We start from the raw sequence: 15717 nt of genomic DNA on the forward strand, positions 1-15717 counted from the left end.
AGTTTTCTAGGGTGAGAGTCCTCACCTCTCCGAATTTAAATTCTTAATACATATTATTATATTATTTATTAAGCTCCACCTCGTACATGAGGTGTGACGATATTATTAAACGTGAGACATTTAAGCACCACGTCAATTAAAGGACATGGTAATGAAAGGAAAAAGTCAACAAAAGTGGTGATGGTCCCTAAGGACCATAATACTTAAATGAATCATCACATTATAAAGAATTATTTATTTATTTATTTACTATTTGAAAGTTTAGGATTGTTACAGGTAAGGTGTCTGCCAAATCATAAGCCTCCCTATAAATATATAAATATGAGAAAAGAAATCTCAGTAAGGTGGTCTGAACTTCCTCATGTCTCGACCGTTGGATGTGAAATTGGATGGTTGTAATTATATTCCATTGACCAAGCTTAAACTTTAAAGGAAATTTTTTCAAACTTTGTAACACATCCAAGCTATCAAATTTCGCATCAAATGGTTGTAAAGAATTGTAACCGCCTTGTATCAAAGGTAAATGATCTTATTGTATACAATCTCATATATGTATATATGGAAAATTGTTTCATGGACCACATGACTACATATGCAGTCCAAAAAGTGTAAAGCATCTATCTTAAAGATGCGCAAGTAGGTATTCATCTAAAAATAATGGAAACTAATGATCCAAATTTTTTCTTACTAGAATTATTATTTCTAGTTTTTAAAATTTATTTATTTTTTCGTATTCATGATCTACTTGTTAGAGATTACGTATCCTTAAAAATTAAGTCAAAAAATCCATCTCAAAAATAGATTTATTAATAGGCCCGCTTTTTTACATGTACGAGCATGCCCACATAGAAACCGGGCATACCTTCAAATAGTATACCCGGTTTGTATAGAGCCTAGGCTCTAAACAATCAAATTAGAGCATACCTTCAAAGAGTATCGAGAAATGTGGTTTCATTATTGGAAATCTTTGTGATAGCTTTAAATATATTTTCATATTTTAAAGCTTTAAAAATAGTGTAGATCGATAGATTTATGAAAACTTGAAAATCTTAAAAATTGATGGTGCAAAATTGCGTTACAAAATACACCATTTCCAAAACTTGAAATCCATTTTTTTTGTCATGTCCATGCATCTTGATGTCGAGATGATCAATTTGAAGATATTTTGGCATCAAAACAACTTCTTCTACCGAAATTTTTGATGTAGGTTGGAAGTTGATTGTTTAGAGCCTCAGCTCTATATAAACTTTTCCATATATATATATATATATATATATATATATATATATATTATGGGAAGTATTGAATGAGACGATTTATCTTTGATACAAAGTGATCACAATAATATTGACCATTCGATGTAAAGTTGGGTGACTACAATTATTCTATTGACCAAGCTCAAACTTTATAAAAAAATTTCTTGAACTTTGTGACACATCCAAGCTATCAAATTTCGCATCAAATGGTTGTAGGAAATTATGACTATAAATGGTACGATTGTATACAATCCCATATATTATATTGCATTTGCATTACTTTGTTAGATTGACTTGCGAGTTGCATGATCATGGAATTGTTATATTCATCCTTCAATAAACGAAATAAGGATGATGTCAACTCCAGACTCCATTTCCATATTCTATACGCGTTTTGTTTGGGTAAGTTAGTGTGAAATACATGACTTTTTAAATGATTAGCTGTAATAAGGTGGCACCTCAAACAATCATCTCTTGAGGATCCGAAGTACCTATAGAGGTTAAATATCGTCACCAGTTCTAATTGTGAAATTTGAAAACTGGTGCATATCCGGCAGATCTTGATGGTTTAAAAATAAAAAAAAGGTTGAAAATTTGTATGGCTTGACATCCATTTTTTTTAAGGCTGGAGATAGTAAGTTTGCAGGATTTTCAAAACTGACACTAGCAAGTTCTGAAATGCCGCTGCAGATGTGGCCATGAGGGTTTGTTAACCTCAATATTCATCCATAAGCACAACCATCTGTATTATTAATAGTTTCAATTCACATGGTGGAAGGAAGGTAGCAAGATATCGTAACTTTAAGGGTCCGTTTGAATACAAGGAAATTAGGAATTTTAGATATATGAAATCCAAAAAAATTTATGGATTTTCAATATCAAGGATTTTTATCATGGATTTATCAAATCTCTTGTTTGGATAAACTATCCAAAATTAATGGATTCCTTGCAAGCTCTTCCATGTCCATTGTTTGCTAACAAAACTTGATACAATTTCTCTCTCTAAAATTTTTATGTACTCTCTCTCTAAAACTCAAAATTTGGGATAGTGTATCTATAGAAAATTTGAGATAGTTTCTCTCTCTAAAATTTCGAATTAGTTTATCTCGTTAAAATTTGATATAGTGTCTCTCCAAAATTTGATATACTTTCTTTCTCTACACTTTAAAATTTTACATATTTTAACTCTCTAAAACTTAAATTTTGAGATAGTTTTTCTCTAAATTTTTTTGAGATAGTTTCTCTCTATAAAAATTTCATGTACTTTCTCTATCTAAAATTTGATATAGTTTATCTCTCCAAAATTTTAAAATTATTTCTCTCTCTAAAACATAACTTTTACTATAGTTTCTCTCTCCAAAAATTTTAGAGATAGAAACCAAAATTTTTGAAATAGTTTGTATCTCTAAAATTTTTTATTTAGTTTCTCTCTCTAAAAATTGATATAATTTTTTTAAAAAAAATTTTAATGTATTTTCTCTCTCTAAAATTTCAAATTCGAGATTGTTTCTTTAAAACTCAAAATTTGAGATAGCTTCTCTCTCTAAAAAACGAGATATTTCCCTATCTAATTTTTTTTGGCAGTTTCTCTTTCTAAAATTTATAATAATTTCTCTCTAAAAGTTTAAGAATACTTTCTCTCTCTACAATTTTAAGAATACTTTCTCCCTCTGAAACTTAAGATTTGATATACTCTCTCTTTAAAAATTAAAATATGAGATTGTTTCTCTCTAAAAGTTTTGAAATAGTTTCTCTCTCTAAAAAGTTGAAATAGTTTCTCTCTCTAAAAATTTGCATGTACTTTTTCTCTCTAAAATATGATAATTTATATCTAAACTTTAAAATTTGATACAGTTTCTCTCTTTAAAATTTTGAGATCTTTTGTCTCTCTAAAAAAAATTAGTACTTTTGCTCTCTAAAATTTTATCATACTTTCTCTCTCTAGAAGTTAAATTTTAAGATAGTTTCTCTCTCTAAAATTTTGAGATAATTAATCTCTCTAAAAAAATTAGTACTTTTTCTCTCTAAAATTTTAACATACTATCTCTCTCTAAAATTTTAACATACTTTCTCTCTCTAAAAGTTAAAATTTGAGATAGTTTCTCTCTCTAAAATTTTGCGATAGTTCATCTTGTTATAAAAATCTGGTACTTTCTCTCTCTAAAATTTTAACCTACTTTCTCTCTCTAAAATTTTAACATATTTTCTCTTTCTAAAAGTTAAAATTTGAAATAGTTTCTCTCTCTAAAAATTTTGAGATAGTTTTTCTCTTTAAAAATTTAGGTATTTTCTCTTTCTAAAATTTTCATACCTACCAAATGCTCCCTATGTTTCGGGTTGAGGGAGCCAATGAGTGAAATCCATGGGCCTTGGAAATGCTAAAAAGCAAGTTTTGGTATGGAAATGAAATCATGGAAAAGTAGATCTTATTTCCATGATTTTGATTTTCTTAATTTTAAGTATCTTAGTCATAAAGCAATCCAAACGGTGGATTTTGGCAAAATCCAAGATATTAGGAATCCATGTCTTAAAATTCATGTACCCAAACAGGCCCTAAGGGAAAATTATAGATACCCCAAAATGAACTTTGTTGACATCCTTCCCTTCAATACTTTTAGTCAATGATTTAAAAATCGACGAGTCGCCCGGTTCGACTCGGGAATCGGCACAACTCGTGCCGGTTCCAACACAAAACCGGGAACCACTCGATTCTGGAGCAGAACCGCCAGTTCCCACCCGGTTCTGTCTGGTTCACTCTCGGTTCTAGCGATTCCCTTCCGATTCTAGCGATTCCCTCCCGTTTCTAGTCTCAAAAGCACGTGCGACACACACCACTCCCACACTTTACACGTGTGTACATATTACACGAGCGGTACACAGTCACACACGTACCATACGTGCCATGCACGTGTGCACCGCTACACACTCCCACATGTGACACACACACTCCCACACGTGTGGCACGTGCGACACGTGCATGCACCGGTTCTAGCTGGTTCAGGTCTCAAAAACACTCCCACACGTGCCACACACACCACACTCGCACACGTGTGGCACGTGCATGCAGGCGTGCAGCGGTTGCACATGCTCCGACACGTGACACACACATTCCCACACGTGTGGCACGTGCGACACGTGCATGCACCGGTTCTAGCTGGTTCAGGTCTGAAAAACACTCCCATACGTGCCACACACACCACACTCCCACACGTGTGGCATGTGTCATGCACGTGTGCACCGGTACACACTCCCACACGTGACACACACACTCCCACACGTGTGGCACGTGCAACACGTGCATGCACCGGTTCTAGCTGGTTCAGGTCTCAAAAACACTCCCACAAGTGCCACACACACCACACTCCCACACGTGTGGCACGTGTACACACTCCCACACGTGCCATGCATGTGTGCACCGGTACACACTCCCACACGTGACATACACACTCCCACACGTGTGGCACGTGCGACATGTGGATGCACCGGTTCTAACTGGTTCAGATCTCAAAAACACTCCCACACGTGCCACACACACCACACTCCCACACGTACATGCAGGCGTGCACTGGTTGCACACGCTCCCACACGTGACACACACACTCCCACACGTGTGGCACATGCGACACGTGCATGCACCGATTCTAGCTGGTTCAAGTCTCAAAAACACACTTTCACACCTATGTATGCGTCACACGTGTGACACACACCACTCCCACATGTGCCACACGTGCGACACGCATATGTACGCGTGCACAGATGCCCTAGTATTTTCACACTTGTGTTTATCTTCCAATTACATAGTTATTTATATAGCATATTTGAATACTCATCTTTCTATGTGGGATAATTTCCAAACATCATTAAATGAAAATAGAATGTAAATATATGCTATTAATAGGAAATTTTAAACACATATGCTAAGGAGGCATAATGGTTATCACTAATGTTATTTAATTTGACTTCTCAAGTTCAAATCCCCCCTTGGGCCATATAATAAATTAAAGTGTTATTTTATTAATTTTTACATTGATAACCAAATATTTTATTTTATTTATTAATTTTTACATTGATAACCAAATCTTTTATTTTATTTATTAATTTTTACATTATAAATCATGTAATGTATTATTTTTCTTACAGCTGTCAATAATACATTTAAATTAGATAATATTATAAAATATTTTTAATTTGTTATTATTTATCTAATAAAATAATTATAAAATGTAAACTAATAATTATAATTTCAGTATATAGTATTATAATTAGTTAGGTTATAATAATTTTGGATTATAGTTAGTTAGGCTGTAATAATTTGAGTTTCTTTAGCGGATTAGGGTTTTTTGCCAAAACGAGATTTTAATGGCCATTCTTTCATTGATTTAGTCTACTCTTTATTATAGTCTATGTATAATTATATATTTTATCCATGATAATTTTATGATTTTTCTTTTATGTGATGCAAATTTAATACTTAAGTTTATACGGGGAAAGAACATCTCAATATTCACAAATTGATAAAAAAATGAAAGTTAATAAAGTAGTACCCTCATTTCTTATTGGATTCTTAAAAAGCAACATTTATAATGAATTTTAATAATTTTTTCGAATTTCTTTGAAGCTTTAATTCGACCGATTCAGCCGATTCCTGATCCAGATCGGGATTAGCCGATCCGGATCGGTTTTTGAGGTGTTCGATCCGGGTCACCGATCCGCTTTTTAAACCATTGCTTTTAGTATTACACCTAGGGTAAAAAAAAAAATGTTAAGCAACTTGTTTATCTCATATCATAAATTCTTTTTATTTATTTTTTTATTTTGTAGAATAGATTTCCTTCATTCAATAGAATCAGGTCAAATTGGATCCTCACTGATATTTTGAGATAGATACCTATCTATATATACGGATAAATTGGTGGGTGTAATAAAAACTATGTATTATGTACCAATACCAAATCAATATCTACAGAAAAATTGGTGGGTGTAATAAAAACTATGTACTATGTACTAGTACCAAATCAATTCACGCAATGCTTGTTCCTTCATTGGAATGCCATTGAAGTGCACACTTTCTCTTTGATGATATTTATCCATTTTTAATAGTAGGTTATTTCAGCTTGGGGCCTTTAGTGTGCGTGTGTATATATATATATATATATATATAGTAAACCTTACAACAACTGGCTAGCTAATAATGAATAGTATATAGGTGGAATGGGAGCCATCAGATCTTCATCATGCGATTCAGATTGCACATCATTATTTTAATTTTAACTTTTTTTATATAAATCTAATTAATATGAAATTTTGGATATATATACCTAATACTATTTCACACCATATAAAAATATAAAAACAATATCTTCAATAATTTCAAATGACCAAAATACCCCCATCATTTTACAGAGGTATTTGATCATTTTATATTCTGAGAAATATTTTTATATATTTTTTATTTGTGCACCCTATGTTTTAGTACACATGTCCAAAATTTCATTATGATCTGATTTATAAAAAATAACTAAAATTAAAACAATGACATGCATTATGAACCGTATGATGAAGATCCGACGGTTCTCATTCCACCTATAACACTATTCACTAGAGCTGGTCAGCTATTGTTAGCTTTATATATATATATATATATATATATATATATATATATATATATATATATATATATATATATTGAGAAAGAGAGAAAGAGAGAGTGAGAGAGGAAGATACTACAAAATGCCTATAGGCGAAAATGAACAGTAATTTCGTCTAACTTTATCACTATCCAAACTTCATCGCACTGTCACAGTTATTCGGTAGTATTTCAATTTTTATTTTTATTTTATTAATCTGAATGATCTGAAATTTGGAGCGTGTGTACATATTAGTGAGGCACACTTAATAAAAACATAAAAACAATAATTCGTAAAATATAAATTGATCAAAATGCCCTTGTAAATTTTTGGGGGTATTTTGGTCAATTTATATTTTACAAATTATTGTTCTTATGTTTTTATTAAGTGTGCCTCACTAATATGTACGCATGCTCCAAATTTTAAGTAATTTAGATTTGTATAAAAAAAAATGAAAAAATGAAACACTATCGGACAACTGTGACCGTACGATGAAGTTTGGATGGTAATGAGGACAGACAAAATCACTGTTCATTTTCGCCTATAGAAATTTTGTAGTATCATGCTATCTATATATATATAGAGAGAGAGAGAGAGAGAGAGAGAGAGAGTGAGAGAAAGAGAAAGAGAACAAAATGGGTTTTGTATGGAGATTGTATAGAGAGAGAGATAGAGTTCAGGCATAGAGGAAGAGATGAGATGTTCTAACAACACGTGACTATAAAACATAGGGAAAGAGAGAAAAATGACATTTTAGTCTTAATCTTTTTGACTTGTTTTACTAGGTTAAATAAAAAAAAAAAACAGTATTAGGGTCTAAGGTGTGATATTAAAAAAATTGGAGGATATGATGTCTACAAAGTTGATTTAAAGGGGTACCTATAATTTTCCCTAACTTTAAAACGTTAAATGTATGTGGGGTTGTCATGGGCTTGCTAGATGGTAACCACAGCATTGGGCCTGACCATTCAGTATTTTTACTAAAAATGGAAAGTTCATATAATTTAGTTTCTTCAAATTCTGGATTGGTGGAATGGAGAGTTCACCCACAAATTCATGTTGGATTATTGGACTGGCGATTTGGTTCAAGTATGAATCCGTTATCCAAAAATAGTTAAAAAAAAAAAAAACATGAAAGTTAAAATACTAGTTTATGGGTGACATTTAGAAGGGACCTAAAAAAATATTAGAAAGGTATAAAAGAAAACAAAAATATGAAGGGGGTCTTAGATGGGAATTAGGCCGGACCCATACCTATGCTTTAAAACACTGCAATTTTTTATCTGGATCGTTGATCCAAATGGGAATCAGTCTGGATGGAACCGATCTCAGTATGGTTTGGGTCCCAGCCTTGTTCTCCTTGAAACCCCTTGTAATTCTTTTTTTTTTTATGCTTATCTAATGTTTTCTTAGATTTTGTAAGAAAAAAGTTCATATAAAGTTGACAACATAAAATGTAGAATTAAGGTGCACCTCAAAATCCCCTTGAAAAATATAAATTTGATGTTTAAAAACCATCTAAATGATTATCTCGATATCGAAATGTATTTATAGGGAAAAAAATAGATTTTAAGTCTCGAAAATAGCAATTTGCGCTATATTATTTGGACTGTCCATTTTTTAAATTTTTATGCATTTATAGATCTGCTTAATTTGAACTATTTTTGGAGTTTAAATTTTATAATTAGTTATAAAAATAGAGTCTCGTGCCCTCTTAAGAATTTACGATAACAAATTTGCATCCTATAATATAGTTTGGAGTGTACCTTACTTTGATTTTTTATGGTGGCAACCTTATTCAAACACACCTTCTCTAAATCCTCAATCCTTAAACCGCTATTTTAGTTTTTGTAGTTGTTTCATTTATGTTTTACCTTTTTTTAATCACTGATTTGAATCAATTCACATTCTATCTGAATGGCCAATCCAATGATCTGATATGCATCTATGGGTGAAGGATACACCTCACTGATTTAAGTTTTGAAACCCTGACGTATACTGTCCTGAAACTGGTTCGATCCTGACTGATTGACTCCCAACGAAATCAACCATCATCGATATCTGGGAACGATAGTGGATGCCTCCATTATCATATTCAGGATACATCAGTAGTGGAAGTAATTAGTGCTGCTACCAACAACTAACAATCGAGCCCAAGCCTGATTCCTGTGATACTCTCTGAAAATGAAAGTAGAAACTATACAAGTTATGATAAGAGAGATAATAGATCCGCTGTCTTGATATCGCTTGAATATCACAAATCAGTGTTCGAAAAGTGGGCTCTGACTTGGCCGAGTTAGTTGGGCTTGGGCTCTTGCCAAGCCAGAGTTATCCCAAGTTGGAGGTCCAACCTGAGGATACTAAAAAAAGTTATAAAATTATAGAAAATTATAAAAAATTAAGAAATATATTTTTAAAATGTTCATTTATGTTTTTTATTATTTGGAAAATATTTGAAAATATTTTGGCTATGAATACTAATTTTTATATTTTACAAAATTTCAAAAATACCCCTAGTAACAAACATTTTTTTTAAAATCTCTTTTTTTACTACTTTTTAACCACAATTAATTGTGTTTTATAAAATTTTATTTTGAATATACTTTTCCTGTTTTTTTTAGATTTTTTGTATTTGTTATTTTTAATATTTTCTGCTGCCACAATAATTAGTCTTACTCAGGCTTCGTTACCCGGACTCGGGCGAGTATTGGGCTGGGGAATGGGCTGATCGGCTTGAGCTGAATTTTCAAACATTGTTGAGAATTATATATAATTGAAGGTTGTTGCATTTTATTGCTATACAATTGTTGCATGAAATCACTGCCCTACAAGTTTTGAGAGAGCAGTGATTTCATGCAACGGTTGTATCATAGTATAATGCAATCACACTTCACGAAAACCATATTTGTGGTATTTGTATGACCCAAAATTTTACACCCACACTTTTTTTATCTCAATAATCAATTAAAAAATTTATTTGTACCCTATATATGGTCAAAATGAGTCCCCTCCAATAATGAATCTAGACCATCCATGAGATGAATTTCAAGATCTAGGCTTTTATGAATTCAAAATTATTTTTTTATTTTTAATATTGTTAATCTAATGATAATAAAATAATCTAAAATTTTTGAAAAGAACAATGATTACTCTTAAAGCCTAGATCTAAGCATCTTATCAAAATGGAAGACTTATATTAATTGGGCTAAAAAAATACTTTCTAGGTTGTATTTTCAAATTTTTCTTTTGTTTGTGAATGTTCATTATGATGAAAAGAGTATATATTTTAAAATTTGGATCAAACAAATGGCTCTAACATGGTATTAAAGGTTGTTGCATTATATGACTATACAACCATTGCATGAAATCATTGCATATATATATATATATATATATATATATATATATATATATATATATATATATATATATATATATATATATATATATATATATATATATATATATAGAGAGAGAGAGAGAGAGAGAGAGAAAGAGAGAGAAAAATGATCCTGTGAGCCAATAGGCTCACAAGAAAAAATGAGCCCAACGGCCCAGATTGAATCTGAGTATATATGTAGCCCCAGATTGAACCTGAAATTTAGAGCGTGTATACATTTTAGTGAGGCGCACCTAATAAAAATATAAAAAAATAATTCGTGAAAAACAATTGATCAAAATACCCCCGAAACTTTTAAGGTGTATTTTAGTTAATTGTTTTCATGTAAAATATATTTTTGATATTTTTCGTAGATTTGCCTATTTTTTATGAACACACACTCCAAATTTTAAGTCATTCCGATTTGTAAAAACAAAATGAAAAATAAAACACTACCGGACAATCGTGACAGTACGGTGAACTTTGAATGGTAATGAGGGTAGGTGAAATCACCATTCATTTTCGCCTATAGGCATTGGGAAGACTTTTCCATATAAATGCCTATAGAAGAAAATGAAGAGTGATTTCGCCTACCCTCATCGCTGTTCAAAGTTCATCGCACCGTTACGATTGTTCGGTAGTTTTTCATTTTTCATTTTTCATTTTTTTTCTATAAACCGGAATGACTTGGAATTTAGAGGATGTGTACATCTTAGTGAGATGCACCTAATAAAAATATAAAAATAAGAATTCATGAAAAAAATTGACCAAAAATACCCCAAAAATATTTTAGGGGATATTTTGATCAAGTTTTTCATGCAAAATAGTTTTTTGATATTTTTTGTAGATTCACCTATTTTTGATAAACATATGCTCCAAATTTGAGGTCATTCCGATTTGTAGAAAAAACAAATAAAAATAAAACACTACCAGACAATCGTGGCTATGCGATGAACTTTAGACGGTGATGAGGGTAGGCGAAATCACTGATCATTTTCACCTATAGGCGTTTTGTAGTATCTTCCTCTATATATATGTCAATTAAGTGCGGCTTGATGAGAAGAACACACGCTTAAAATTTCAAGTAATTTGGATTTATAAAAAAATAAATAAAAATCAAATACTATCAGACATCTGTGTTAGTCAGATCGAATCAGATTCAATCTAGACCATTGGGCTTATATTATTCTATGAGTTAGTGGGTTCACCCAAAATTTTTCATATATATATATATATATATATATATATATATAAGCGCAACAATAACAAGTGGCGATATGAAATATTGATATGAGATGCGGTGACTTGGAAGCGTTATCTATTACTATATTTCGAGGGATGCCCAATCGAGGCTTTGTATGATCATCTCATCAATTTGATTGAAGTGATCTTCCAAATCAATCTTGTTCGCTATTATTGTTTTATTGTCGTTTGCTTTAAACGTTTATAGAACTTGTTTAATTATTGCTATCATTAATTATTGAACTTGTTTGATTAGAACTTTTATGAGGGTTCAAGGGCCTCAGAAATTAAGTGGCTACTACCATTGCAATTAATGATTGATGGTGACATGATTATGCGGAAGAGCATGTTGGTTAATATAACGTTTTAAGGGAAAATATTCAAAGACAACATTTATTTTTTTGTATATAGAAGTCACAATCATCCTTGCTTTTTAAATTTCAAATTGGATGATTGTAAGAGTATCACTAAATAGACATAAAGTTCTAAAAAAAAAATTTCAAACTTTTGACCCATCCTAAGCTATCTAACTTGACATCGAATGAGTGGGACTAGTTATGACCTTTATGTAATAAAAAAAAATGATCTCTTTGTCTATAATCATGTGTTTTAAAAGCCACTGAGCTAGTTTAGAGTCACTTGGGCTAGCTTTGAACTGGTGGGGTACCAGTTCATGTCTAAGGATCCTTAGTCTTTGCCCTTTTCCAACCTATTATTCAATTTTTTAAATTTTCGATACAAAAATCCTTGCATGATGTAAAACCTGTCGAGCCAATCCAAGTCAACAGCTGACTGCTCCAGCCAGCAGTTCAGTATTCAAAACATTGGTTAATAATAAATATGGCTGTTAACAGTGACAAGACATGATGCTCTCTGAAATATCATGATTTACAAGCGAATCTTTTTAATAGACCATGTTCTTATGCACTCTATATAAAAACAGCAAACTAATCATTTTATGGTGACTCTCTAGTCTTGTCAGTGTTTTTTTACTCTTTTGTTTTATTACGTTGGGCAAAGTAAAAATCGATTGTTACTTCGATTCATTGTATCTTGAATATAAATTTGTCATATCTCTCTTTGCATACCATGCTTTAGCTTGAATATGGGCATGTATTATCTCGAGACAACACCAATTAAAATGGGTATCGGATTAAAATGGGTATCGGAAAGGAAGACATATTGATTTACCTATTGACTTTAAAATGTTAGGTAAAATATGAAATTCTTCACTTCGAAAATTATAAAAAAAGTCGGTCAACTTTTATGCGAAAATTGCAAAGTAGAAAAATGCCTTAAAGTTTGGGGTATAATAAAAACCAAAATTAAAATTCAGATTGTCAGAAGGGTAGTTTTGAAAAAAATAAAAAAGACAGGTTGACTGACCTTTTTTGTAATTTTTGCCTATAAGCAAAGCATTTTATACTTTACCTAAAATTTTAAAATCCGTAAGTAAATTACTAAAAACAATTTTTTTAAACATTGTGGCATATCCAAGCTATCAAATTGCACATCAGATGGTTGTAAGTGGTGTTCGTAAAATCGAATCGGAATGGTTAACCGGATTTGGGGCTGGAAGCGGTTAGAACTGGAACAAGACTAACCTGGCGGTTAACCGGACTAATCAGTCCAATAGATTTTTTTTTTTTTTAAATGGGTCAAAACCACCTCCCCCCCCCCTCCCCCCCCCCAAAAAAAAAAAAAAAAAAAAAAAAATTGAAATAACTTTTTATATAAATTAATATTTGAATACTATGGAGATATGCAAGACAATTTATAATTTGACATTAATTTAATTGATGAAGTTACAAAGTCCAACTAACAATGACTAGTAGTAATGAGAGTGGCGAGGGGGATCAAGGTACTGATGCGTTTCGCTATCAAGATTCATGGGGCGAAAAATCTGAGTAAGGCCTGGTGGAATCTGTAATGCCGCAGTTGTGCCCCCTCGTTAATCAGGAACATTTCCCACAGTACCTTCGTGGCCAAAGTCCCCTAGACTCCACCAGCCTTCGTGGTCTCCCTCACCATGCTCTGTATTACCCCCACCTTGTTATAGGTTATGGCCCTCAACAGCTTTAATATTGTCATCATCATGAATAACCAGGTTATGATGTTGGCTACGGCTTCATTTCTCCCTTGTCGAGTAGCTATTACGCCTTGATGCCTGGACTTCTTCCCGAGCCAATCTTATTGGATCTTCTTGATCATCGGGCACTACATCATGTTGCACCCCTTCACATTCCTGGACGACTGGACCTTGCCAGTCATTTTCCATTGTCTCATTGTAGTCCTGCGCCTCATTTTCATTGGATCTTGTTGATCATCAGGCACCGCATCATGTTGCGTCCCTTCACATTCCTGGATGACTGGACCTTGTTAGTCGTTTTCCATTGTCCCATCTGTCTCCTCATTATCCTGTGCCTCATTTTCATCATCTGTATAGTTGTCATAGGCGGTATCTATGTCCACTACCGTGTCTCTTTCATTGGGTGTCGTGACATCCACATTATCATCCATATCGGCAACTGCATCATTAAGAAAATCCTGGTCTAGTAGTAGGGTCCTTTATGATACCCACTCATCGGCGAGGTCCTTCCGGAAGATGTAATCAAGGTTGATCCACGTGTAGTCTGTGGGGGTTCTTTTATATGTATCTCTCTCAATTTCAAGTTGTAATGAACGTATACCAAGTTGTGCAGCATATGAGTTTTTAACCTATTCCGCCTCAGGGCGTGTATCAATTGAAATGTACTCTAGTTTTTCTCACATCTCGAGGAAGCACAGGTTTGACTCATAACTCTAACTGCAATCATTTGCAATTGCTTTATTCGAATTCTGTGTATCATCCACCATTGTGCTGAAACAGACAAACACATAGATACTTAATAATAGCAAAGAAATTGATTTAAAAAACCACAAATAGTATTGTACTAAACTATTATAAGTTTTAACTTAAAACTAACTTGGGTGCAATTTTTCAGCTGTTTTTTTTTGCATTATTGTATGCAAATTCCACATTTTTTTCCATGTATATGATAAACTACAAATATCAAGATGCATATACAAGAAATTTGTACAATATAGAAATATAATGCATTATTCTGAATTGAAACTTTATGACAGACACTTTTTTATTAAGGTTTACTTGCTGTATACACTCGATCTATGTTTCAATATTAGGATCAAGCTTGTAGATGCAGTTTCTCACCCCTCCATGATATCTGCATCATCTAAGGTGGCATTGGAGTATAAGTTCTGTGGGTTAAGAAAGAACCTCCACATGATTTGTTATATTATTAATTACAGTAAATTTACTCACAGTTGAAAAAGAATCATGAATTGGGAATCATAAATTATCTACCACATCCCGGATGTAGTTGGTCTCTCCACCTACGATCAACGATCTCCAATATCTCATCAATCTATATGTTATTATAAAATATATCTTCCCTTGCGGGCATCTTAGTGCGTCGAACAAAAACTCTATTGTTGGTTTATCATAAGAGTCAACTAACCTCAACACCTGTATTAGAGATTCAATTATAGAAACAACATGGTTGTATCGAGCCAAAAACCTTCAATCGACAAAGATGGTTTCTACTTTCCATGTTGACTCGTTATTGCACTATTAGTCTGCGACTCGTTTGAGGGTATCATTGACTTCCTTGTTGCCCAATATTGATTGTATAGTACGGAACGTTATGACGAACATAGTAGAGATCGCCCTGATAATCTCTCACATGCAATGCTCCCTCATCAAAGCATAGAAGCACGTGTGATTATATATGAATCTTGTAATCAGCTTGCACTTTAAAATACAAGTTTTAATCCTCTTCAGCTTCTTTATTTTCTTAAGCATCAAATTAATACAATGGGTAGCACATGGAGTCTAATAAAGCATAGGTCTTCTCTCCATTAGCAACAAGTCTGCTTTTCTGTAGTTCGCAGCATTGTCAATCACTACTTGGACTATATTTTTAAGCCCCACCTCATCTACAATTTTGTTAATGTGTGTGCATATTAGTCTTCTAATATGTGTTTTTCTTGATATACTAATGTTAGAGTGGTAAACAATGCCCCTAAGGAAACCTATTAAAAATTTGACAAGATGCATGTGGGACTTGTCCTTCCAACCTCTGTCATGGTAGCTACTCATGTACCTGACCAGCAGACCTTGAACTATACAATATGCTTATCTACATCACGAACA

This window comes from Amborella trichopoda, chromosome 9 (assembly GCF_054954075.1).
Source record: "Amborella trichopoda isolate Santa Cruz 75 chromosome 9, AtrichopodaSantaCruz75HAP2 v2.0, whole genome shotgun sequence".
Classification (NCBI taxonomy): domain Eukaryota; kingdom Viridiplantae; phylum Streptophyta; class Magnoliopsida; order Amborellales; family Amborellaceae; genus Amborella; species Amborella trichopoda.